General features: G+C 44.2%; 1 pseudogene; it reads right to left on the bottom strand.

The window, feature by feature from the left end:
- The window catches only part of LOC119046654 (keratin, type I cytoskeletal 18-like), a 41337-nt pseudogene extending 19605 nt beyond the window's left edge, over positions 1 to 21732 (bottom strand).
- Between the last annotated feature and the right edge of the window lie 4624 nt (positions 21733 to 26356).

The following is a 26356-nucleotide window of genomic DNA, read 5'->3' as shown; positions in this document are numbered from 1 at the left end:
CAGTTTTAATTTGAACATTTCACCTAAGACGTCATAGGGTGTGCTTGAGTGTGACATTGTTATGTTACAGAATTACGTGTTTATGATTTTGTAATAGAAGGGTTTATAATAAAGTAGGGCATTATTTGTGCCAGACCCTGTACATGCTTTAAATGTTTAAGTCAGTTTTTGCTTCTTTGCATCTGACATGCTTCAAGTGACACTATTACAGACCGATTGGAAACCCAGTCACCTAAAGGCCTAGATGGAACACAAAAACCAGAAAGTGCCACCCATTTCAAAGCAATGGCTTTACGTAAACCACAGTCTCTTTCCTAAAATGACAGGTCATAGTTAGTCCCTCTTGGAGTTCCAATTACGTTGAACAGAATGATAAACTAAAGAATTTTAGGTAGGTTGTTTTCAGTGGTTTTCTGGGGTGAAGAGGAGTGAGCAAGAAAGAAATGGCAGGAGGGAAAAAAAAAGGAGAACACAGATCTGATAATAATAGTAGCTAACACTAAATTGTGCTTACAGGGTACCCAGCAGTACCTTAGGCAGTGGACGTATAAACTCATTCACTCCTTGCAATAGTCTCACAGTAGCATCAGACTTATCCCCACGTTTTTCGGAGAAGAAAGTAGAGGCCCCGGAGGTTGCAGCCCAGTGCCCGCACCCGGGTCCCACAGCGAAGAGGAGCTGTAACTCCGGCAGAGCATCCCGCTCCAGTGCCTGCACTATCACTCCGCTGCTTTCGCCTTTTCGGTCCTAAACGTAAGGCTGACGCAGAAGAATCTCACTATTGACACTGGGAACATTTTGTGTGTAAGTTTCCTTGGAAACCCAGTAAAGATACCTAGGATTCATCTTGATGAAGCAAGATATTCAAACTGGAATGTTCCTGGCAGAGCCTAAGTGGACAGTGTTTGCAAATGACTCATGCTGAGGACTTAGGCAAACAGAGGGCATTTACCTGCACAGACTTCACCACCACCTACTTACCTATTGATGTCATTGAGAGCCCAAGTTTCTTCTCTGTAAACAGATTCCACCTTCCTTCCTCACACCTCTTGACAGGCAAGGATGTTGTATTAAGATGATAAACTCCTAGGCGAAAGAGGATAGATACATTCTGCTTAAGTCGCAACTGTGTTAGTTAAACCCAATCCAGCTGTAAAAGCAAGTAATAAAACAAAACGAGAATGCATTTTAAAACTTCTAATGCTGGAAACGGATACTCCTATTGTTTTCACTGTAAATGTGAATAACAAGCTCAATGAGTTACACAAGACGGTCTTAGCTCCGTCTGCATTTTCACCAAGGTTGCATAAGGCTCTATTGAAAACAATAAAAAATGCCTAGAGACAGTTATTATTTTGAAACAGTCACTTACTTCTCTTGCTCCATTTTTCATTTTTTCCTACTTTTCCCCCAAACCTCTCCCACCCCACCCCATTCCAACAAAGATCAGATCTCCATTCACTCAGGAGAGGCACACAATAGACTGGAAACTGGCAAACCACAAGCTTTTGTGTCTCTGTCTTACAAAAGCTTAAACCCATGGGGAAGGAGATTCTCTATTCACATCCTGAAGAAATGGGAATGGAGAAGGTCCTCTGTGCTCTCCGGGTTCCCTGGGCCTGCGGAAGTGTGAAAGGGGAGCATGTCTGGGACCAGTCCCAAGAGCACAGATTTATGCCCCACATTGAGCAGCCCACTAGGAAAGCTGCCAGCCCTGAGGGATGGCTACATTGTGCATAATGACAGAATTATAAGCAGCCTTCATGAAGATTCCTGGCTCCCAGCATGACATGGGAACAGCAGTCGACTGCGGACCAAGAGGACCAGCTCTCAGGCCCACCCTGTCTGCAGCGAACAGAGGCTGGGTGTCTCCTGCTTCCCCACCGTTCGGCCCCGTGGAAGATCCCAGAACTGAGGCGCAGCTCCAGGGAAGTGGTCAGAGTACCCCAAGAAGAACTGAAATTTAGTTGTGTTTTGCTTGTTGGCTTGCTTTTACACGGGCCGGATGGAACTGGCAAATCATGGTCAGGTCTCAAGTTGAGATGTAGGAAGTGAAAAGATACAGGGAATGGATTCCAGGTGCGAAGGGGGAATTCATGAACCCTGCCACACAGGCCAGCGTTCGTAGTCTTCTACCACACAGAAATCAGAGGCTAAGTGAATCTGAGAACAACACTGAGTAGCCAAATGAGAGAGTGTGTTAGAGGAGATGCTAATGAAGCTCCCTGGAGAAGGTGGGATTGGAGTGGTAGCTCAGCAGAATATGTAAAAATCAGACGTAAGGCTGGCGGCAGGGCTCTCTAGGCCAGGGGGCCGCATGAGCGAGGGCGCGGGACAGGAGGTGATGGCGAGCACATTTATGAAGGAGACGCACGTGACAGACGGCACTGAGGGAACAGTAGAGGACTAGGAAACTCAACGTGAGCCACCCTGGAGAGGGTCTTGAGTGTGCGACTCTCAAGTTTGTATTGGATACCACATACCCCCAGACACCAGCAGAGAGTCTCGAACTGGACTGTGGAATGGTTTTTAAAAACTGTATTATAAGATTACTGTGAAGTTGGCATGACAGATTAATAGACAAGGATGTTGGGACAACGCAGAGCACATGGAACAACATTTCAGTAATCGAAGCAAAAAGGGAGCGAAAAGCCTGCATTAAGAGTGGAGAGAGAAAGACACGAGTCCATGAAACAGTGGCAGAAAACGCTGGGAAGAGTGGAATTCATGCAGCAAGTTGGACCAATGACTTCAGCATTCTGTCCAGCTGACTTCGCACCCAACGGATCACTTTGGGCGTAACAGAGATCATTCCATCTGAGTAATGTTACAGGCAAAAATCACTTATTATACTTTAGTTTGCTATTTTAAGCTGCTGGGCATCTTAGTCCCTTTAGAAATTACACGGAAAGCATTACAGAAGGGAAGAGAAAACAAGTATTTTCATCCTCAGAACGTTTGCGTTCCTGCAATGTTTGGTGCCACTGCGGTTCTGCGTCTCCTGACGCTCTGACGCGCAGCCGCACAAACCAGCTGTGCAGACAGACGTGCCTCGTTGCCGGCACAGAGCTGCCTTAAAGTACTTGAATCTGCTAGGCCCAGGGAGTGAGAGAGAGTGTAAAGAAACAAATAAGATCTGTGTTTTTAAAAAATCTCAGGAACACAAAATATATTCAGAAGTCTGCAAGGAATGGCTTCCACAGCACAAGAGAATTTTTAGAAAGAGAGCCTTGGGTTCAAATCCTGATCCTGCAACTTAATGACCGTGTAGCCTTGAACGAGGTACCTAAAACGCTACCCTAATGACCTCAAGCAAATTAGAAACAGGCGCCCATCTGGGCAGATGAAATCTCAAGGGGGCTGTAGGCCTCATTTTTGAACCCCCACTCACAAGCCTCGTGACTGAGTACCCCCTGCAGTCAGCAATCCACACAACTATAGGCAGTGGCTCCATTACTTCAAATCCCTGCAATTTCATTTCCTCTTTGTATACTGAAGGAAATGAGAGTATCTACCTCATGGAGCTGCTTTGAGGATTAAATTGCTATAGAACACAAAGTGTTTAGTATAGTGCTTGGCACATTTTAAACATGCTGCAAATGTTGACCATCATTCTACTATTTTTATTCACCTAAATCTCCCATAGTTGGGGGCAGAGTTCAGCAAGCTATGTTCCACAGGCCAAATCCAGCTCACCACCTGTTTTTGTTCAGCCTGAGAGGTAAGAATTGTTTTCATATTTTTAAATGGTTGGAGGAAAAAAGAAAAATATCTTTTATGACACATGAAAATTACATGAAATGCAAATGTAATTGTCCATAAGTGAACTTTTATGAGAACACAGCTACTCTCAGCCACGTGTGTTCTCTCTGCAGCTGCCTTCACGGCAGTGGCGGAGGAGAAAAGGAGCACCGAGGCCGTGCGGCCCCAAATATTTTCTAGCTGGCCCTTTGCAGGAAAGGTTTGTGGACCCCTGTTTTAAGGCATTTTCTAACTAGCTCTAGGATGTGCTTCGGTCCTTCCTAAGGATGAGAATACAAGAAAAATGATTTTTGAAATTCTTGAGCACCAGTGAACAACAAGCTGTTGAAAGGAGGTATTCTTATTCTTTCCAACTATTCTGCAGGATCTTTCAAAACACTGTCACCTCTTTTCACGGGTGATGACAACGTGCTTAACACGAATTCTCCTTCTAATATACAAAGACTGCGGCAGCGCAGTGCGGCGGCAGAGCCAGAGCAGGCACGTGCCCGCAGAGGCTGCCCTGAGTGTTCCTACATGTTAAACAGGTTCAGTTGGGAAACATTTTGTATGGACAAGTGCCAGGAAATCTTTGGCTGTCACATGATGGCAGAATATATACATCCAGAGCAAAAAATTCAGTCAGTTTGTGAGATGTTTCATCTATTCAATGCCCCAAATCCAGGTATGTGGAAACATCTGGGTAACTGATTACATTTTTCACTTTTCATCTGGATTTGGCAGCCAGGCTGCTTCAGCTAATGAGAACAGCCAAGTATCAGCTGTATTTGAAAGACTAACATGGGAGAACACCTACTTTCTCCTCAGCGTTTCCAAGACAAGCTCCCTAGTTCTACTCCTTCCTTCTCAGTGCATCACTGCCATTGCCCCTTCTGTTTCTCACCTCCTTCCTTCATCACGTTTTCACCTTGACCATTTTCTCTAGCGCAGTCTCTACGGTAAAGATTTTAAAGCGTGTCTTCTTCTTTCCAATTTCCTTTATCCCAAGAAGAAAAATAATTGGCTTCATAACAATTGAAATTTTCAACTAAAACCCAGCGTCCAAGCCTCTGGCGGTGTAAATGGCTTCCCAGCGCTGGGAAGCTGCTGACCATCAGCTGACCAGACTGCACCCTCAGCAGAATTCGAGGGACAGATCACGGGGACAGCCTTTGATTTACCTACTTGTGCTTTTTCTATTATCTTCCATTGATTTTTAACAATCTGTTCAGTGTTATAAGTGTATGTACAACCCCTGTGATATGATGCAGACTTCTCTGGGCCACTTATTTACAATTATGGCAATTACACCCTTTCCTTGACTTCAGCTATTTCGGGAGGCATGGTATGGTCTACACTGGCCCACAGTCCTCTGCTGTAATAACATGGGCCTTGCCAAGACAAACTCACTCCTCTCTCCCTGCTCCCCTAAATCCCTGATTGATGCTCTGCTCTTACGGAGTCTTGCTGTGAACACAGCGTTTAATCCGAGGCGCTCCTGTCAGGACGCCTTTGGCACATTCCCACTGAGGACTTTTTCTTCTCCAAACGGCACCGCCGCGTCAGCTGCAGCCCCCGATCACGTCAACGGGCACAGCAGCTGCAACACTGTGACTTGTATTGTTCGGGGCCTAAGCTGTTGACTCCATAGTTTAAAAGAAAGAGTTTCACACAAAAAAAGAAGAAAAAAATCCTGATTTAAAAATAATTATTGCATGATTCCTGGAGGCAGTGGGCTATATTATGTTCATATAAACCCTTGGTCTCCTTTTTGCTTAAAGATCACTATAAAAATTACCTTGTTCCTAAAATCCTTTATAAATAAAGAAGAAAAATATATGCTTCCAGTACTACACTGGTCAGCCTAATTTTGATGCCAGCCAAGGTCATAGAATTATTAAAGACAAAATCCTAGACGAATGTCAGTAGTGATGATGAAATTGCAACCAACATGGTTGTGTAACAGGAAAATCATGCCAGACCAACTTAACTTGTGGGTAAAATTACACTAAAAACAATAGTACAACAACAATATTTCTGTAGCTAAATTGTCTCAATGGTGGAAGGTGGGGGAGGCATCAACCAGGATGACAGCAATTTTTTTTAACATTTACTGTTGTTCTATTACAGTTGTCCCAAGGTAATTTTTAGTTAAGTTAAAAATAATTCTATATAACAAACTATTTTATGGAATCCACACTTTCTCAGGTCTTTGCCAGAAAGCTTAGACATCACTTTGTCTTTTCCCTGTGTTGGAAAAAAAGTAAAGAAAAAGGGCCACGATCATTTCAGCTCTACTCCTGAGGCGCCTGCTAAGACGGCATCACTGGCACCTCCCCTCCCCACAGACATGGTCAGCGCGGACCACACCCATCAGCAGAGATGCAGCCCTCGGAGCCAGCAGGACTCAAAGGACGCCGCACTCCGTTCCTTTGTCATTTTGAACTCACCACTCTCTCCACTGACTGATTCACCAAAGAGCTTGGGGAGCAGTTACGTTTGCTCCTAAAACCTCTGCTAAGAAAGGAATTTCTGCAGGTTCATTGATTTCTAGAAATTAATGAGATCGTTCCTGTCCCCTTCTCACAACCCTCAGATAAGCTTCCCATCCCACTCAGTATAAAATGCCAAATCGTTTTCTAGGAGGGTCTCCAGAGCCTACACGTCCAGCCCAGCTTTCCCTGAGGACCTCAGACCCTGCCTTTCCCCACCCCTCATCTGCTCTGCATCAGCCACACTGGCCTGTGTTCAAGTTCATCCTGCCAAAGGGCGTCTGCACCTGCTCTTTCCTGGGAGAGACTTCCACCATGCCCTCCCATGGCTCATGCACATCACCCAGGTGTCTGCTTAAGGTCAAACCACCAAAGACCTTCCCTGACCCCTCTGTGGTGGGCAGAATAATGGCCCCAATAGATGCCCACATTCTTAATTTCTGAAACCCATGAATATATTATCTTACACGGTAAATAAAGACCTTCAAGTTGTAAGGTAAGAATCTTGAGGCCCTGGCTGGTGTAGCTCAGTGGATTGAGCGCGGGCCTGCAAACCACACGATCGCGGTTCGATTCCCAGTCAGGGCACATGCCTGGGTTGCAGGCCGGTTCCCTGCAGGCCATTTCCCAGCAGGGGACGCACAAAAGGCAACCATACATTGATGTTTCCCTCTCTCCTTCCCCCCCTTCCCCTCTAAAGATAAATAAATAATAAAATATTTAAAAAAAAATAATCTTGAGACAGCCCTGGCTGGTGTGGCTCAGTGGATTGACTGCCAGCCTGTGAACCGAAAGGTCACTGGTTCAATACCCAGTGACACATGCCTGGGTTGCAGGCCCAGTCCCCAGTTGTGGGTGTATGAGAGGCAACTGATCTATGTATTTCTTGCACATCAATGTTTCTCTTTTTCCCTCCCTTCCCCTCTCAATAAATAAAATCTTTTTAAAAAAAATCTTAAGGTGGAAAATTTTTCTGTATTACCTGGATAGGTCCAGTGTAATCACAGGGAACCTTATCAGAGGGTAAGCATTGGTATTAAACTGGCCCTCATACAGGAGGACAAGGAGGAACCAAAGAAAAAGGTAGACCACTGCAGACTGGTAGGTGGTGAGATTAATAAGCAAGGGAACTTAACTTATTAAGACGAGACTTACCTTAGCAAGACAAGTGAATCTCCACATCCACCCACCAGAATCTTAAAAGTTTGCATAGATGCCTTATCTAGGTTCAGTCAGTATATCCTCCAAAGGGTCTCAACAACACACAGCTTTCTCAAGGCTGTGTCCTTGCAAACAGCTCTCGCTGTCAGAACGTATATTGGGTAGAACATATATTCCAAAGACAGGGGAAGGGGAGAGGAGCCCCAGATTGCCTGGGTCCATCTCCTGGGTCACCCAACAGCCACATCCTCTTCCAACAGGAAGAGTCGGAGAGAAGTTTGAAGATGTTAAGCTCCTGGTTTTGAATATGAAGGAAGGGGCCAACCCAAGGAATACAGCAACTCCAAGGAGCTGGAAAAAGCCAAGAAACAGATTCTCCTCTAGAGCCTCGAGAAGGAACATAGACTGCTGACCCTTTGGTTTTAGCCAAGTAAGACTCATTTTAGCCTTTACACCTCCAGAACAGTAAGATAACAAATTGAGTTGCTTTCTCCACTAGGTTTATAGTAATATGTTACAGCAACAGTAGGAAACATAACACATATACACCCCATGTAAAATAACTTCTTCCTACTCCCCACTGAGTCACTTCCAACCCCTTACTCTGTTTTCTCTTCCTAGCACTTACCACTGTTGAAAATTATATCACTTTCCCATCTTTTTGTTTATCTGTCTCCTGCAATAGAATGTAAACTTCATGAGACTTTGCTTCGTTCACCTTGGGATCCCACATAACTACAAGACCACCTGGAGAGAGTAGACACCCAATGGGTCTTTGGTGAATGAATGAACGGGTGGACCAAAAAATGAGCAAATTAATATGTATTCAAACCAGACACCACCGAAATATAATTTGGATGCTTATGCAGCTGTGTGTTGTGTGTGCAGAAGGCAAAGTGGAAAAGGCGAAATAGTAAATAGTAGGGGTGATTATGGCAATAGTGATTGTAGAATTATAGAATTTGACGTATTTCCATGATGGAGCAATAGCCCTGATTGATAACAGGTAAAATGAATCAATATTTCAAGAAGACTATTGATTAGACTACATATGAAAATGTCCTCTACATGTAAGATCAGAATTGCTCTCGACTACGTGGTCACTGTCATTTAGATGACACCCCGAAATGAAAAGTCCTGCCCAAAGGGCAGTTATCAGTAGTTCAGAGATAATACAGGGCTGCATGCTTTGAAGAAATCCCCCAAATGATAGGACTAAAGAAGTCAATCTGCTTGTGATCAAACTGTAAAGAAAAACTAATCCCAGAAAAATTTAGGTCAGTATTTAAACCCTCAATTTGTAAACTAAAAAGATGGTTCCATATGGAAAAAAAAGAATAAATTAAAAGGAAACTGAAATGTTGAGAATTTAATTGGCATCAAAAAGGGACCATAAAAGAGTTAGAAGCTTAATTAGTACATGGAATCTCTGCTGACATTTGTTTCCTGGGTGATGATATATTTATTTAACTACATCATTGTATGTACCTGTGGCTGTGATAGTGAGGTTGGCCTGCTTTGGTAAAGTATTTCAATTTCATCACAATGAGATTTATTACAATTTTGCCTTCTCGCCATTTTTTGTTCATTGTTATCTGTTTAGATTTTTTAATTTTGTTTTGGCTCCGCCCCGTGTTTTAGGTGCTGGAGGCGCCAGCCTGGGATTCTCACGCAGCAACGAGGAGGCCTTCCCTGCTCCGGCTCAGTCAGGAGGGCATCACAGAACCACCGCGGGACATTTCTAACCAGCCTACAATCCGTGTGATGCTGTAAGGAGCCCGAGGTTTTATTCTAAGACAGTAGTGCCCCCCTTATCATGCCTAACCTCATTAATTTGATGGGATAATCCATTTTTCCTCTCCAAAGTGCTGCATAACATTTATTTATTTGCCCTAATTAAAATGAATTCCAACAAATTTTGTTTGAAGCGGCCAGCGCAGAGCTTTTCTGGAGATCAGCAAAATCAGATCTGGCGATCACTTTTCTGAGGAGACTGTAACTTTGCCATTCTTAATGAGCACGCTCAAGAGGAAAGAACAATGGGATCCTCCCCTCAAGGACCTTTTACCTTTAAGAATTAGAGGACAACTCTGTACTCTTTTTTTAAAGATGTAATTTATTTATTTATTTATCTATTTATTTTTAAAGAGAGGGCACAGGAGGTAGAAAAAGATGGAGAGAAACAGGAGCGTGAAAGCAACATTGATCAGTTGCCCCTTGTATGCACCCTGATCGGGGACCAAACTCGCAACCCTGGCATGTGCCCCGACCTCACATCAAACCAGTGACCTTTCACCTTGCTGAACGATGCTCAATGAGCAGAGCCATAGTGGTCAGGGCAGAACTTCATACTCTCATCCGCACTGTTTGATGCTGATGGAAATTACACTTTTTCTGTTTTGTCTGTGCTAAGGAAATTTGCCTTTTATAAAGAACCAAGCTGTTATAGTCGTGTTTCTATCATTATTCTCAAAACCATGGAGGAAATCTTCAGTTAACGAACGTATATTTATAAACTCCTTTAGGGTTTTTTTCGGCTATTCCTTGAAAAATTCTGCTTACTCATCTTGGAGGTTCATAATATCTACAGAATCCATTTGTCATTATTTCACAAATATGTGCCCTCTCTTACTTTAGTTATTTTTTTTATTTTATCTTATTTTCCATGTCCATTCCTCCCTTCCATAAGCAGTCATTTTGATATACTTAATGTGTCACTTTTTGTTTGCATTCCTGCAAAATAGTGCTGTTCTTCATGCATGTATCTTTAGGTTTTTTTTAGATGGCACTGCAGGCCTTGTCTGGGTAGCTCAGCTGGTTGCAGCATCGTCCCAATATACTAAGGCGGCAGGTTCCCTCCGCAGTCAGGCACATACAGCCATCAACGGATGAGCAAGTGGAACAACAAGTCGATGTTTCTCTCTCTCTTTCTATTTGTCTCTCAAAAAATCAATTAAAAGTGGCATTGTTTTATATATATATATTTTTTTTCATACCACTTTCACTCAGTACTATGTTTTAGATATGATTATATTGCATGCAGTCAGTCTGTTATTTCTAATTCTTTTATGTGAATAGTGGACTTTTTTCTAGCTGTTAGGTATAAAGGGTTGAAAAAAACTCATCTTTCCTATTTCCACAGAGCTTACATTCTAGCTGGGAATGCAGACTTTAAACAAATAACCGCATGTAGTATGGTAAAATGTTCACCATTCATTTTTTTAACAAATATTTATCAAGTGCCTTGCATATGCTACATGGGATGTTCAGCACTGGGGATAAACCAGAGAATGACACAGAAGAGATACCTGCCCTTACGAAGCTTACACTCCAGAGGATCAGGCAAGGCTTCTAAGATCACGGCAAGAATTTAAGGCCAATGGCAAATGATTAACTAGTTCTCTGCCACAGAATGATATGGTGAAGTTTGTATCTTAATTCCAGATGCAGTAGGAATAATGGATTTGAGGGCAGCAAAATGGGATTCAGGAAAAGCAGGCATCAGGCTGGCACAGTGAAACAGCTGGGAAACGAGAGTGGCTTTGGGCGGGATGGTGGTGGTGGGACAGGAAAGAAAGAAGAGAGGGACCGATGCTGGAGGGAGGACAGACAGGACTGGCTGACAGACTGATCACGAGAGATAAGGGGGGAATCCCTGGCTTTCGAATCTGAAAACTGAGCTGGAGAAGACTAAGCATGATCCAAATTTAGGGAGAAAAGCAAAGTCTTGCTTAGGCCATGATGCTCTTGTGACATCTAAATGGAGGTATGAAGCAGGAAATTTAGTATGTAAATCTGATTTTCAGAGAAGAGCTGCAGACTGAAGACGCATATTCAGGAGTCATCGAATATGGATGGTCTTTAAAACTATGGGGATGAATAAGAATGTAGACAGAGGCAAAAAAGGGGGGGCTCACGACAGAGCCCACGTGAATCCCAACGTTTAGAGACTGGATGGTGAAGAAAGTCAGCAGCAAATGAAAATGGAGGCCCCAGGGAAAACCTGCAGTGTCTGAGCCACGTGGAGGTCTATGCGCTTCCCTACCTAATGCCTTTAGCCAAAGCTGTGTTTGTGGAGAGATGGGAAACGACACCCACGTAGAACAGGTTAAAGAGAAAGTGCGAGGAAGGAAGCAGAGATGGTGTGTGCAGACAAATCCTCAGGGAACAGGAGGATGAAGGGGAGGGACTAAAGCAGGGCCATATTGGGAAGGGAATCTTGGATTTTTTAAACCAATACTTTTTTCACTGGGTGCGAGTAGAGCGTGATCAAAATGTGATATATGGGTGCAAAGGGATAATAGGACAGTAGAACGTTCCTGAGAGGCAGGAGATGGAGGCCCCAGGTGTGGGCAGTCTGGCTCCTGGCGAGAGGAGGAGCAGCTCCCCGTGGAGAGCACCCACTCCACACCTTCCTCTGAAGTTGTTTCACTGGCAAAATGAGGTAAGAGGAGGAGCCGGTGGGACAGCTCTGCCCCACTGGGTTTCACAGTGAGCAGGAGGGACGGGCCGAGCTCCTTGGAAAGCAGTCTGTGCAAAGGTCATTCTCGAAGAAACCAGGGCTCCAAACAAAGAAGATGTCTGTAGAACTTGGCAGAGAATCTGATTTTTTTATCATCACAGGGCAAATTTGGGTTGGAAGAAGGCTGTTTGGTGGAAGATAATTACTCTCTTCTATCTGGGAAGAGACCAAAACAACAGAAACCCAGAGAAATCTTTCCGTGTTTGTCAAAGAGCTGAACGCTCCTTCCTTTTTCCAGCTTAAGGAGGCAGACAGAACAAAAGGTAGATTCCCCAGGAGAAATGAAATTCAGCAATATCAATGCAAGTAGGGGGAAACGATAAACCAGTGGGTAGGGACCAGAAGACACACGGATGCCTTTCAGCATTTAGTTGCGCGCAGGCCAGGGTGGGCCTCCCTCTGAGACCTTGTCTGAGAGTCTGAGGGGACCTGTAATGAATGTGCTGCCTAGGCCTGGGAAAAGGCCACGCAGGTTAAGCAGTATTTAGTAATAGCTAGGGTAGGTGCAAACATATCCAAGCACATTTACTTCTTTAAATCTTAGGCTAACAAGTACAGATGTTTAATTTTCCCAGTCATAGTAGTTATAGTCTTTTGGCACTTTCTCAGCTAATTTCTTATACACAGTAATAAATTTATTGAATCATATCTTATGCTTTATTTTTCAGATCTTTATGCCATTAAGAAGTGCAAGTAGTTGACGTGGGGGCAGATACGTGGTCGACAGGTTAGCCCAGAGGAGACAACCCATCTCTGCAGGGCTACCCTCTCAAACCCAAACTTCTAAAATGCATCACGGGTAGTGAATGGACGGGTAGTGTGTTACGCTGCAAAGCAGGCTAACTGGCTGCCACTGACATAGTGGAATGACTTCAAGCAAGTTACTAAACTTCCCAAGTTATTTCATATGTAGAGTACCCACTGCTCCTTAGAAATTTTGAAGGATTATCCTAGTTTTTAAATCCCTTGATATAATGTATTAATCAGGATTAGCTTAGTACCTGTGACAGAAGCAGACCTCAAACTGATTTAAGTAAAAAGAAAGATTTATTGGTTCATATAACTGCAAAGCCATTGGCAGCCCACATAGTCCCTTTGGAGAAGTGGGAACAGGGACATCTGAGTGAGCACGTGGCTTGGCAAGCTGTGGAAACCTTCTCGTGGGGGAGAAACCCAGAAAACGTGTCCCTCCCCTAGGCAGATATGGCCTTGCTCTAGATGCACAAAATGGATTTCAGCCCCCATTTTCCCCTTTGGCTGAGAGCCCTCCTCAATTTATAAGTTGCTGTACTCTGTATACTGGTCCTAAATCTGAGTAGTCTGACATCAAGCCCAGCTAGATCTAGGGACTCAAATACTGTCACCAGGACTGACTCTCACTCTTCCGTCCTGGCTCTGCTTGCCTTTTGTTGAGAGAGAGAGAGAGAGAGAGAGAGAGAGAGAGAGAGAGAGAGAGAGACATCACACTGGGTCGCATGCTGACCTCGTGGATCTCAGGGTGACCTGGGAGGGTCCCATTAAATGGGATGGGATGAGAGAGCAGAGGAACTCAGAGTGCTATTCCAAGAGGAAGGGAAGTATTCACCTGATCTGGGAAAAGCAATCCTTATCCTTTTATGGATTTCCGTAGTCTTCAATCAGTTCACCAAGTAGTCTTAGGAGAAATGAGTAGAACTCTCTACCCCCAAGTTTTTACATCAGCAAAAACTGTCAAATGATACTAGCCAGTGCCACCAGTCCTGTGGTGAGTGTGGTGTATCTGTCCATTGCTGGGCCACTGTTCATAGCCATTTGAAACGTTACTGAGCAACTTTTATCAATAGGAATAAAAACTGCTTGATCATGTGGCCCTGAGTAATACCCCTGAGAACTTATTCTATAGAACTAACTCAAATATTTTCTGATTTAAGACAACTATGCTATGAAAATCTTTATTCAGCATTATCTATAACAAGTTGGAAATAGCCTAGACATCAACCACAAGGGAACAGATAAACTGTAATATAACAACCGAATGAAATATGGAGTAGCCATTAAAATGACAATTATAAGGCATATATAACAAGTACACTAAGTAAAATTTATTGTTTTTAAATTTCTTTCAGTGTTGGTATAATATTGTTTCACAGTAAATAAAATGTCCTGAGGAAATTCGGTGATTTCAGAATGATTATCTCAACCTCCTCATGGGGGTTTCCTGAAGAGTAAATGAGATAATATGGATAAAATGTTTAGGCAAGAAGGGGCTGGAAAGAAGCATTCCAAGTCATGAAATCCAAAGACATACAACCAAGACTGATCTACTATCCAGCAAAGCATTCATTTAGAATGGAAGGACAGATAAAGTGCTTCTCAGGTAAGATCCAATTCAAGGAGTTCATCATCACCAAGCCCTTATTATATGAAATGTTAAAGGGACTTACCTAAGAAAAAGAAGATAAAAAAGATGAACAGTGAAAGGACAGCAAACTCACAGTTATTAACAGCCACACCTAAAACAAAAACAAACTAAGAGGACAGCTAGATCAGGAACAGAACCATAGAAATGAAGATCATATGGAGGGTTAGCAACAGGGGAGTGGGAGAAGGAGAAGGGGGGAAAAGGTACAGAGAATAAGTAGCATAGATGGTAGGTAGAAAATAGATGGGGGGGAAAGAATAGTATGGGAAATATAGAATCTAAAGAACTTGAGACACGTGGACATAAACTAAAGGGGGAAATCGTGGGGGAGGGGTGTGCAGGGTGGAGGGGAATGAAGGGGGGGATAGAACAACTGTAATGGCATAATCAATAAAATATATTAAAAAAAAGAAAAATCTCCAAATTTTCCTAAATATTTTGTCTGATAGAAATAAAAGATAATTATGGGGAAAAAAATGTTTAGGGAGTGCCCGCCACATACTGAGGATGAAATAAACATTGGCTATCGATATTAATGTAACACGTTTGAAACGCTGTGTGCGCATCATGTAGTATGAGAAGGTGACAGAAAGGGACTTTTGCACTTGAGCCTTCTCTTGCTAGGACAGAGGGATTTCCCCTTACCAACTCACCCTGCCCTCCTCTACCCACCGCACCTCACGTGCCTGCTCCGTGTTTCCTCACAGGTTCCTGGGGAGTGACCCTGACCGGAGGGGAGGGTCTTCTTGGAAAGTGCTGCTGGGAGACTCAGAACATAAAAGTCTGCCTAGATTCACATTGCTCAGCAGGAGGCGAGGAAATGGGGAGAAGAGCAGTTAGAGAAGAGAAAAGAGAAATGGACTTTAAAAAATTAACATTTTAACCACATACATATGTAAATACATTTTCATTCTAAAAGATGACACCTAATGCACCCGCTAAGACTGATGTACTGTTTTATAGTCATCTTAGCTCAGGCTACCATGACAAAAGATCACAGACTGGCCTTTTAAAAGATGATGATTTTCTCATAGTTTTGGAGACTGAAAGTCCAAGATCGAGGTTCTGCCGGGGATTGATTTCTGGGAAGAACTCACTTCCTGGCCCAAGGAAGGCTTCTCATCCCACCCTCACACGGTGGGGGAAGAGCGGAGGGGGGCAGCTCTCTGGGGTCTCTCTGCCAAGGACATGAGTCCCATCAGAGCACGGCTCCACCTGTGTCCTGTCATTAAACTTAATTACTTCCTTGCTCCACAGGCGCCCACACTGGGGGTCAGGGCCCGGACGTAAGCATTTTGGACACACACGCAATCCATGAAAACCTCCCACTCCTTCTACCACTCAGAGGCTTCTTCCTAGGCGAGGCCTCCATTATCAAGTCCCCGGTAGAGGAACCATCCAGACGTTTTTCTTCAACTGTAGATTTTATGAGGTTATTTTATCCTGTGAAGCTTTTTAAAAATATTTTCCTGTGTGTAGAGTTCTTCAACTTGTTTTTAAATAAAATATATCTTGGTGAATTTTGAGAGTAGTATATAGGTATCTACTTTGTTAATTTTTATCTGCTGCATAATATTCTAAAATATGATCACCAGATCCTACTATTTTAAATAACTAATGGGGTCTTGATAAATGTTTAATTCATTCCTAATATTTTTTCCTGATTAAGGACAACCATGCTATGAAACTCTTCATACATACATGCTTCTTTGAGGACAAAGGGGAGTATTTCTCGCAGGTAGATGACACCCAGAAGCTGACCTGCTGGGTGCATACAATGTGCACATTGTGAACTGTAATAGACACTGTCAAATTGTCTGCCTGGGTGGCCATCCCAATTTGCATTCTCACTTATTCATAAGGCTTCTTAAACATCCTAGCCAGTATTCCAGATTATGAAACTTTAATATTCTTTGCCAGTCTGATCAGTATAATATTATCTCCCTACTTAAATTTATATTACCTTCACTAACGTGAAGTTGAGCATCTTCCAGGATATTTATTGGCCAATTGCATTCCCTCCTAAGAATTGCCTTTTTATGTGTTTTGCCCTTTTTTTCTTATCAAGTTGTTTATCGTTGTCTTATTCAATTTGCATGACTCCTTCATATATTCTATATGCTAATTCTTTATCTGTTAGTTAGGTTGCAAATATTTTCTCCCAATCTGCCATCTGCTTTTTTACTTTATTCATGATATATTTTGCCTTACAAAATTTTTTATTTTGGAAATAGTCAAGATTTCTGATTTTTTCCTTCAGAGGGTTTTGCTTTTAGTGTCAGAAGAAGGCTTTTTCTGTTCCAAGATCATAATTGTGTTCCCTGGCACACTCATTTAGCTCTCTCATAGTTTGTTTCTTGTTTTTCTCTTACTTTTAGGCCTCTAATCCATCTGGAATTCATTTTCCAACGTGGTGTGAGGTGCTCTTTTCCAAACAGAAGGCGTTTGCTCCAGGGCAAGGAGTTGACTGTTTCTGCTAGAAGCTCCAGCTCTGAGATGGGAAAACACTTCCATATCTCACCGCGTCTGGATCCAGCTCCAGAGCAAAGTCAGCTGGTGTGTACAGCTGCGCACAACCCCTCTGGAAGCACAGGAACACACACTTGGGTGCACGGAACTCAAGGTCGATTCATTCTTCATGCAACAGCCATAAGGTATAAGTGACATTTTAGTAGGATTCAACACTAAACCTGAATGGAGAGCTTACTTCAATATTGATGCCTCTAGAAAGCCAATTATCTTTCCTATAGATTGAATTATCAACCCCTACATTATCTCTCTTATAACTAAGATCTTTCTCTAACTTGGTTTTTGAATGAGCACGCATTTAAGTTTAAACAATTTGCTGAAACTGTGTTAGGAGTAGATTCATCATCACGTTACACACATTTTGAACCAGACTCTATTTTGTTGATTAGCAGCAGCATTAACTACCACACGCCTCCAGGATGGTTGGGACTCCCGTGTTTTTCTCCAGAGGACTCAAACAAGCAGCCAACTGCAGGTAACCTGCACGCTACCTTTGCAGTGCAATGGTGGGGGGGGGGGGGGCTGGCGACTGGGCCTGGATTCGAATTCTGCCTCAGCTGCATCACAACTGGGAGGCTTTGATACATTTTCTGAATAGCTGTTTGACTCATTTGCCTTGTCTGTTGAATAGGGATAATAAAAATATTTATGTATTAGAATCATTAAAAGATGAAGTGGGCCAATACCCTCAAAGCTCTTAGAAAAGTCTCCAGCATGACCAGAGTCCAGTGTTAGAGGGAGCTTTCGGCCCTGCAGGGCACTGCTTGCCGAGTGTCCTACTTTTGTCCTTTTAAAAGCTTTGCATGTTTTCAGATTCCCTTCTCTCTTCTGTTACCACTACTTTCTTGTGTATTTTCCAAAATAGTCTTTGTCCCAAATTCATCGTCAAACAATGTTGGGAACGGTCCCTGCAGACAGTTGGGTAGCAGAGCACCAAACCCCACACCCCGCTGGATTCCTAGGGGAGGTGAGTCTCGATCCCGGACCTTTCCCAGTCCTCCCCCACCCCTGAAGCCTGGCCCCAAGCCCGAGTCACTCCCATGCCCCCAGGAAGCTTTAAGAGCATACCCACCACCTTGACTGATGGAGGTCCTTTCTGCCAGTGACACCTTGCTAAGAGATTTCACACATAATTTCAGAGTAAAAACTAAGGCTCAGGCCAGGCTCACTTAGGTCCCATGGGTCCCACTCCTTGGCTCTTTTACTAGCCTGGCTGCACCCCCTCCCCCCAGCAAAAAACTATCTCACCAGAAGCCCTCATTTGATAGAACCAAGGCCTTGGCCCTCATTTGGGGGCTCCCCTATGACTCCCACCCTGGGAGATGATCAGTTTGAGGTAGTTTGCAGGTTCTGGGCTCTACCCAGAGCCCAGATGAAGTCCTCGTCACCCAAGCATGACCATGAGAGCCTCGGCCCTTTTGTATGCCAGATGAGGGGAGAATCTGAGGCAGAAAGGACAGTCAGGGAAGATGTTGAGAAGGGAGGGGGTCACTGTTCATTCTGGAGAAGTTCAAAGGGACGAGGACAAGAAACAGAAGTTTGGAAGGATCCAGAGAACTAGGAGACCCAGTCAAAGGAAGACAAGCACAGAACTGTATGAACAGTAAGACATAGACAGGGAAGGGACAATGTCTGGATGATGACCCAGAGTAACAGGGACGACAAGCATGGTGGACGGAATGTCCCAAATCTAGAAGGCAGTACCTCTGAGGCTAAGAAATCCCAGCTGTTCCCTTATATTAAAAGATAAGAAGTCCTAAAACAGGCTCATAAGCCCTGTGCAAATACTTAATTTATAAAATAAAAATACAATGGTTTTATAAATTATGTGTATTTTACATATTATATTCTATATATCTTATATACATCTTATTTTTATGTATATGGGGGTGGTGTGTGTATGAACATTATTTGAGGAAAAGATTTAAGTAGCTCATTTGAGAACTTTTCTGAATGTGAGACTCAAACCAAATGGCCCTCCTGGCCTCCTCTCTGTGAGCCCGGTGGGAGGACAGTGAGCATAAGGCTTCCTGGGGCTCACTGAGCCTGGAAAGGGGGCTGTTAGGGACTGAGTGTCTGCATTCTCCCAAAGCTCATACGTGGAAGCCCTAAACCCAGTAGGCTGTATTTGGAATAGGAAGTAACTAAGGTGAAATGAGGTCATAAAAGTGGGGCCCTGATCTGATAGGATTAGTGTCCTTACCAGATAAGACACAGCAGAGCTCACTCTGCTCCTGTGCACTGAGGGAGAACTGCGAGGAAGGGGGAAGGAAGCAGCCATTTGCAAGCCTGGGAGAGAGTACGCACCAGAAACTGAAACAGCCACAACAGCCACTGATCTTACATTTCAGCCTCCAGACTGAGAAAATAAATACGAGTTGTTTCGGGCCCCCAGTCTGTGATATTTCATTATGGCAGCCTGCACTGATACAGAGACCGACATGGAGGTTGCAGTGTGAGGCCAGCGCTCCTTTTCCTCTTGGTCTTTGGAAATGATCATCTGAAGTAACCAGCAAGAGACAGGAAAAACCCTCATCACCCACACCACGCGTGTCTCACTCAGCACCCCCTCGGTCAGCATGCACAGTGACTATTCCCACCACGAAGCAGCAGACATACACAAAAGTAAATCATTTAAAAACACAAATGCCCCATATGCTGCCCACTATAACAGAAAAAAAAAACCCGTCAAAGAGAGCTCTGTATTTGAGAGCATTTCTTGACAGAGAACTACTCACTTTGTTCTAAATGTCGCCTGATGCACACATGCATCCATTGGCCCTCATGTGGCTGACATCAAATGTGGCTAAGACGTCATTATTTATTCATTCACTCAACAAATGTGCACTGCATTTTTGATACATTTTGTTGTATGAAGGTGTATTTAAGAGGTTTCACAAAGAAACTGACATCAATTGTTCCACATGTGTTAAATTTCGGTGGAGCATCAATTAAGCACTAGTAACTACTGAATCATATGAAACTTTTGGGAAGTAGCAAAAAATATGGCATTTATTTGAAAATGTAATATTTAAGCTCATTTCAGCCTAAAATATGAAAGCATTCTAAGGTTGCAGGTTGGATTCCCAGTCGGGGCGCACACCCAGGTTGTGGTTCCGTCCGCAGAGGGAGCACGGACAGGACACAGCTGCTCGATGTTTCTCTCCCACACTGACCTCTCCCTCTCTCTCCCCCTTCCTGTCTCTCTAAAATCAATAGACGTACCCTTGAGTGAGTATTAAAAAACATAATGATAAAATAACATCTAAAAACATTCTTAAATATCTCCAGTTGAGTGTCTTCAGTGTTTTATGGTGCCATTACCTAGAGATGTGCCCAGAGCAGATTCCAAAGTCAGGTTAAGACACCAGTAAACCTTCTTTATATTTTATAATTATTTGTATTTCAGAGAGAAGGTTCTTACTCAATGATGTTATTTTTATACTTCATTTAAAAACCTGCTTTTTAGATCCAAGCATATCATTTTTTTCCCTGTATTTTCATTGCCCACAATGATCCAGCCTAAGTTTAGATGTTTAAAACAGCTGTTGTCTGTTTTAAAGTTTCGGTGTTAAAGGAAACAAAATACCCTTGGTTGTCTCTATTTCTATGGTTATAAAATTACTCTTAAATACAGATTCTGCATAAACAACATGGAAAAAGTCTCTTGGTTGATATGAGTATGGTGCTTTCTCATATCATCTAAAAACTAGACTTGAAATGGGCTGAGGAATAATTTTGTATTTAAGCATGGGCCAGAACAACTGCCTACACTAGCAGGCCTTACTACCTGGGAGCAAAGCCTTAAATACAATTCTCTCAAAAACATAAGTATATTTTACTTTTTATCTCTCTCGGCCAAATAGCAAATTTAAAGTGGTATTTAATCATCTGGTTTATCTGGTTATGAAAAGTGTAAAGCACACTTAGGGCACTGCACTTTTTAAACAAATTCATATCCAAGTAGATACTTTTAAGTCTAAGTATGAATAGGAGGGGCAATGAAAAGAGGTTATGTTGGAACAGAAAGAAGAAAATAAGGTCAGAGAAAGCCTTTGCTCTTATTACATAACTGACGTCTTCCATTAAATGTAAGGAGCTTTTGTGAGAGGGAAAATGGAGTTCTGGTTTACTTAACGTTTATTGTTCATTCATTACCTTATTTCTAATCTACCATTCTCTTAATTTCCCAAACAATAATTTGATATCAGAAGTGAATGGAGCTCAAGCTTCACTGCGGCACAGTGGGACGATTGTCACACGCGGAGAGGGCACCCTCGAAGCCATTCACGGAGGGCAGACAGTAAATCACTGTTAGCACAGACCAGCTTGCTGGGAGAGCGGTCCGGGGGTGCTCTCACAGTGTTCCCAGTGGATTCAAATTGCACTTTTATCTCTTTCTGCTGGTCTTGTAGAGTTATATTTCTATTCTTACCGCAGCTTACTTTCAAGCATCTAGTTTGGTAAATGTGGTATTTACTCATCACTTACATCCGTAAATCCTTATTTCCTCATTCAATAAACAAATCACACACCATACATTGCAAGTCCCATCTTGGGGGAAAACCTAGGTTTTGTTCATCTTTAAAACTGGCATCTCAAAATAACTTTCTAGGGGTTTTATTCTTCCCCTTTTGAAGTGGTCCTATCCCATCCAACCACCTATTTTTTACCTACTTGAAAAAGTACTTTTCCTTAAGAAAGAACTCACTGCTTTCATTAACTTATCCCCTCTTTTATCTACCAAGCTCTTACTCTCTGCTAAGTATTACAAATTCAATACAAACAAAAGAAATGTATTCCCAGGGCTCGGGGAGCTGAGGACCCAACAGGAAGGAGAAGCATTCGACAAATAACTGCACTGAAATGAACTCTACCTGGGACATGCGGACTAATTTAGCGGTGTACTTTGAGAACACAGTGGAGAACTCTGACATATTCTGGAGTACCAAGAAAGTGTTTCTTGAGGAAGTGACATCTAGGCTGAAAGGTGAAGGATGAGTAGGCGTTAGCTAGGTAGAGAGGTGAGAACGGGAGATGATAGCGTCCCAGGCAGAGGCACATGGACGGGCCTGCAGTAGCAAAGCAAAGTGGAACTTCCCACATCCGCCGCGTTGCAGAGGGAAGACAGGGACGGCGCAGAGCGGAGAGGGGAGACCAGAGAGACAGGCAAGAACCAAATCAGGCACAGCCTTGAAGGCTTGGGAGTGCCTGGGTGTTTTAAGCAGGTGGGTGATGTGATCGGGTATGTATCTTTCAAAGGTCACTTTAGCTACAATTTGGAGAATAAAGTGGAGGGCAAGAGAAAACAGGGTATAACTTATGTTTAATTTAAGAGAAAAAGCCACCAAACACATTGCTCTATATTGGTTGGTGGGTAGAACAGCATAGAACGCAAACTACAAGGATGCGCAGAAGACTCATGATTAGTGCGACCCAGGAGGCAGTGATGGGAATGGGGAAGGTGGTGGACTGTAAGGACTTAAACTTTATACACAGTGTTTTATTGCTTGAAATGAAGACAGGAAACAAATAGGAAAAAAACTTACAGTTGTTAGTCCTGGTGGATGATAATTTAGATCTTAGATTATTCTTCAGGTAGTGTCTGAATTTTTCCATTTTCTCCAAAGAAAAGCAAAGTTAAAGAATGGAGAGCGGTAGGAGGCAGGAGACAGCGCTCGCTTCATGGGGGAAGGAATGGCTGTGTGTTCATCATTGCTGAGAATTCAGATAAAACCTTTAAAACGTCCACTAGATTTATTCTCACGGACATCACTGAAGATTTTAACAAAAGCCTTCTTAATGGAGCACTGGGAACAGAAGCCTAACAGGAATGAGGGCCGGGAGACGAGGAAGAGGCCACGGTGACTGCTGACAATCTGTGGGGCTATGCGGCTGTGAAGAGAGGAGAGGGGGAACAGCTCGAAAGGCATAGAGGATCTAAGCCTGCCTTGTTTCTAAGATGTGAGAGACAGAAGCTTGTTTACATGCTGATGGGGAGATGCAGGAGGGTGGAGACAGTAAGACAGAATTTCTGAGAATGAATAAACGAGAACAGGCGGAGAGATTAGCCTCCAACGGAAGGAGGGACACTGCCTCCACCATAAGAGATATGCAGAAAATAATGAGTACTGAAGCAAAACGTTCCTATCTGATGGACTTCCCCCACCCAGGGGAGCAGGGGGGCACAGAGGGCACAGCCTCTGGTTGAAGGGAAGAAAGTTGGAGGCTGAAAGGGAAGATAAGGATGAGGAAGTACTGAGGGTCCAACCCAGGTTGATAACTGAGGGCACCCCTGCTTGGATGTGTGCTTTAATTTTTTTTCTAGTGGGTTTCAGCTGCCCAGTGAAAGAGTGGAGAAGGCTGATATTTATATAATTCAGGACTGGTTTTTAGTCAGGTGGCTGTGACCAAAAGATAGAGGAGCTAGGGAGCTGAAAGTGTTCACAAGAGAGATTGTCATTCTGAAGCTGGCTGGATAGGGAGGGGAGCGCGAGAAGGGGAAAGTGGGCGGCTGGGGCAAGAGTGGCAAGACCCAGGGCTGGAGGTCTTCATGCAACCACAGTGAGTGTGGAAGAGTGCCTAACAAGCAAGCTGGAAAGGGAGGAAGTTGTGACTGCAGAGTGGGATGACAGCAGTCCTGATTTAGAAGAAGGAGCCTTTTCTGATGATAAGGCTCATCAGGAAGCCCTGGGGGGCGTGGGCGCAGAGGTGAGTGAGGGAAAAGGACAGTGTAGAGGAAGGCTAAGATAAACTGAGAAGCAGAGGGTGAGCGGCTGTGGGGACACTAACACTTCCATGAATGGTGACCATTGATGGGACCAATAAAAGGACAGTACGCTGGATACTACCAAGTCTTTGAAAAATGGTGCAAAAATGACGTCTGGATGACAGCACCAACATATTTGTACGGCACAACCTCCAAAGGTTTGGGAGTTTTTCAGAGAAGGAGCAACGGTCTGAGGAGCAAGGGCACTTTCCAACACTGGGATAAATGGGAAAGAGGGAAAATAAACAGACCTACCGGAAGGGGCTGGGGAAAGCAGTGTTCTAGAGCACACCCGGGATCCACTGTGACAGTGGTTCTCATCCCCGGCTAGACTAGAATCATCCAGGGAGTTAAAAAAATACCCATGCCCACCTCCCATCCTAGACTGGTAAATCAGAATCTCCGGAGCCCGGGGATTTGTGCCACTCACTCCTTCCCAGTAATTCTAACATGCAAATGAATTTTAAAACCACCGATTTAAGACAAGGAAGGGGATTTTGGTGAAGGGATTGTAGACACAGAGAGATTTCCTCATTAGGATAGAAAATGGCCTGATGCACCGGCCAAACTCCCAAGTGTCCTCCAGGAATTCACACTCACAAGGTCTGAGTGGTGCCAGCAGGTCCTTCTCCCAAGTTCACCGCTCTCTTTCATCTTACAGCAGAGATTCCCATCCGACAGCTAGATGTGGTCTCTAAGAGGACCCTGTGTAACTTTTCTGTGTAACTTTCCTCCATACTTTTCCCAGGTGATGTGAGGGGAAGCAGGTGCTGTCAAACAAGCGTCTATTGAAGAGGAGTTGTTGTGAGGTGCTCTCAGCACTGACACAAAACAAGCCGCCTCTTTCCTCTGCGCCTCCTTCTGACTCAGTAATATGTAGTGGTAGCATTGGTGTGGAGGATGACAAGCATGACAATGATTCGAGTTAACGTCACAGAGCAGTGTCAGGGCCCACACTTGCGATTTACGAGTGACTTGTGCAAGATCACCAACTAGTACCTCATATAAGCACAGCTGGCCTCCAGAGACGAAGGCCTTCCCCACTCCACTTCATGCTCCTTAACTACAAAGCAGCCTAAATTTCCTTCCGGTTTTAACACTCTGATTCTTTAGCTCCCATTGGCTTTCTTCTCCCTAAGAGACAGGGTAGATTGCAGAATTCAAAGGACTTGAAGGCTAGCAGTTTTACTGGAAAGTTAAGGCAGGCTTCTGGAAGTTGGTCTGCGGTGCACAGAAGGGGAAATGACATCATGAAGTTTCCTCAGCCTATTCCCCACAGGTGCCCCCCTGGGGCTTCAGGGAGCTACACAATAGCTGGCTTTCTTTCTTTTTTTTTTTTTAAATTCCTGCTCCCGGAGCCACCTCTCTCCCCCCGCAGGTAGACAAATAATCTCGCCTGGATGGTCAGACTTCACAATCTAGTAATTGCCGGAAAGATTCTGGGTGGTATTTCTTAGCCGAGTGAAAGTTAACTCAAATTATTTTCTTCTTGTATTCTATAATTTTAAACTAGGTAAATTTAATCTCGCTTCTTAGCTCAGCGTTCCTGCAAATTAAACATGCAACTATTAATGAAAATCATTTCCTTTTAAAAACATATCCTGAAACTCGATGTGGGGCATTCCCAATATATCCATAAAGCAAACAAGACAGCTTAATTGTTTGTTTCTCCAAGGGAAGAAGTTAAACTCGGAATTAATTTGGTTCAGCCTGTGAAACAATTCGTTTGCTCTGCCTAATTCTGCCAATTAAAGAACTTTTCTCAGACACAATTAGCATGTAAATCAGCAGCAGAGCCAATGAGGGCGCCTCGGCGGCCCGGGCCTGCTGGAGGTGCCTTCCCGGGGGACCGCGAGGACCCTCGGGTTTAGGGACCGTCTAGGGTGCAAGGAGGAGCTCGGAACCCGACTCGGGTGGCCTTGCCGCCTCCAACCCAATCCTGGGTGTTAAACTGCGCAGCCCAGGAGGTGGCCGTCCCCGCCCGTCAACGCCCTTCCCCCCGGTCCCAGCTGAATTCGAAAAGGACCTCCGCGAGCGGGCGAGCCCCGAGTCCGCCGAACCTCACCTCTCGGCCCGCCGCCCCCAGGCCCCAGCCCCTCCCGAGCCAGCCCCGCGCGTCCCGGCGACTGCGCGCGCACCCAGGGCCGCGCCCCCCGATTGCTGCCTGGAATCCGTAGCGATTTTGTTCGGGGAAAGGTGGGGATAGCGGCCCCTGCTGGTATCTCTGGCGACCAGCAGAGGATGACTTTCCCCCTTAACTATTATTTCCCCCACCTTCTCCAGATAGTTTGTGCAAATAATACTACTATTTATACATGTATGGTGTTGCCGCACGTGCATTTATTCTTCGTGAGTCCTCGTGAGCAGATGTCTGTACGTAACTTGGGTTTCCAGCGGGACCACAAAAAAGAGAACTGGGCGCTTATTAGTGACCCTAGCCGGGCTGGGGAACAGGTACTGTTTCTGAAGCACGTGTTTGAGGGCACTCGGCCTAAGGCTGAATGAGACCCCTGATCTCCCTCTCAATGCTTTTCTTGGCCGACCCCATGACTAGTAACTATTGCTTCGAGAACTGCTTGGCCGCCCAGTGTTAGGTTCTCTAAAGGCCGTGGGTACGGCCCGCACCATCTGCGAAGCCCACTTGGGAAGCAGCGGCCGCGGCGCGCAGTTGTTCGCACAGCGAGAGGACGCGGCTGGAGCGCTCAGTGGCCGGGTTTGGGGGACTCGGTGTGGCCGGACCC

Source organism: Artibeus jamaicensis, unplaced genomic scaffold, assembly GCF_021234435.1.
Source record: "Artibeus jamaicensis isolate MK-2021 breed Jamaican fruit bat unplaced genomic scaffold, CSHL_Jam_final contig_402, whole genome shotgun sequence".
NCBI classification, from domain to species: domain Eukaryota; kingdom Metazoa; phylum Chordata; class Mammalia; order Chiroptera; family Phyllostomidae; genus Artibeus; species Artibeus jamaicensis.
Note: the sequence above shows the minus strand (reverse complement) of the source record. Positions and strands in the feature narration are given on the sequence as shown.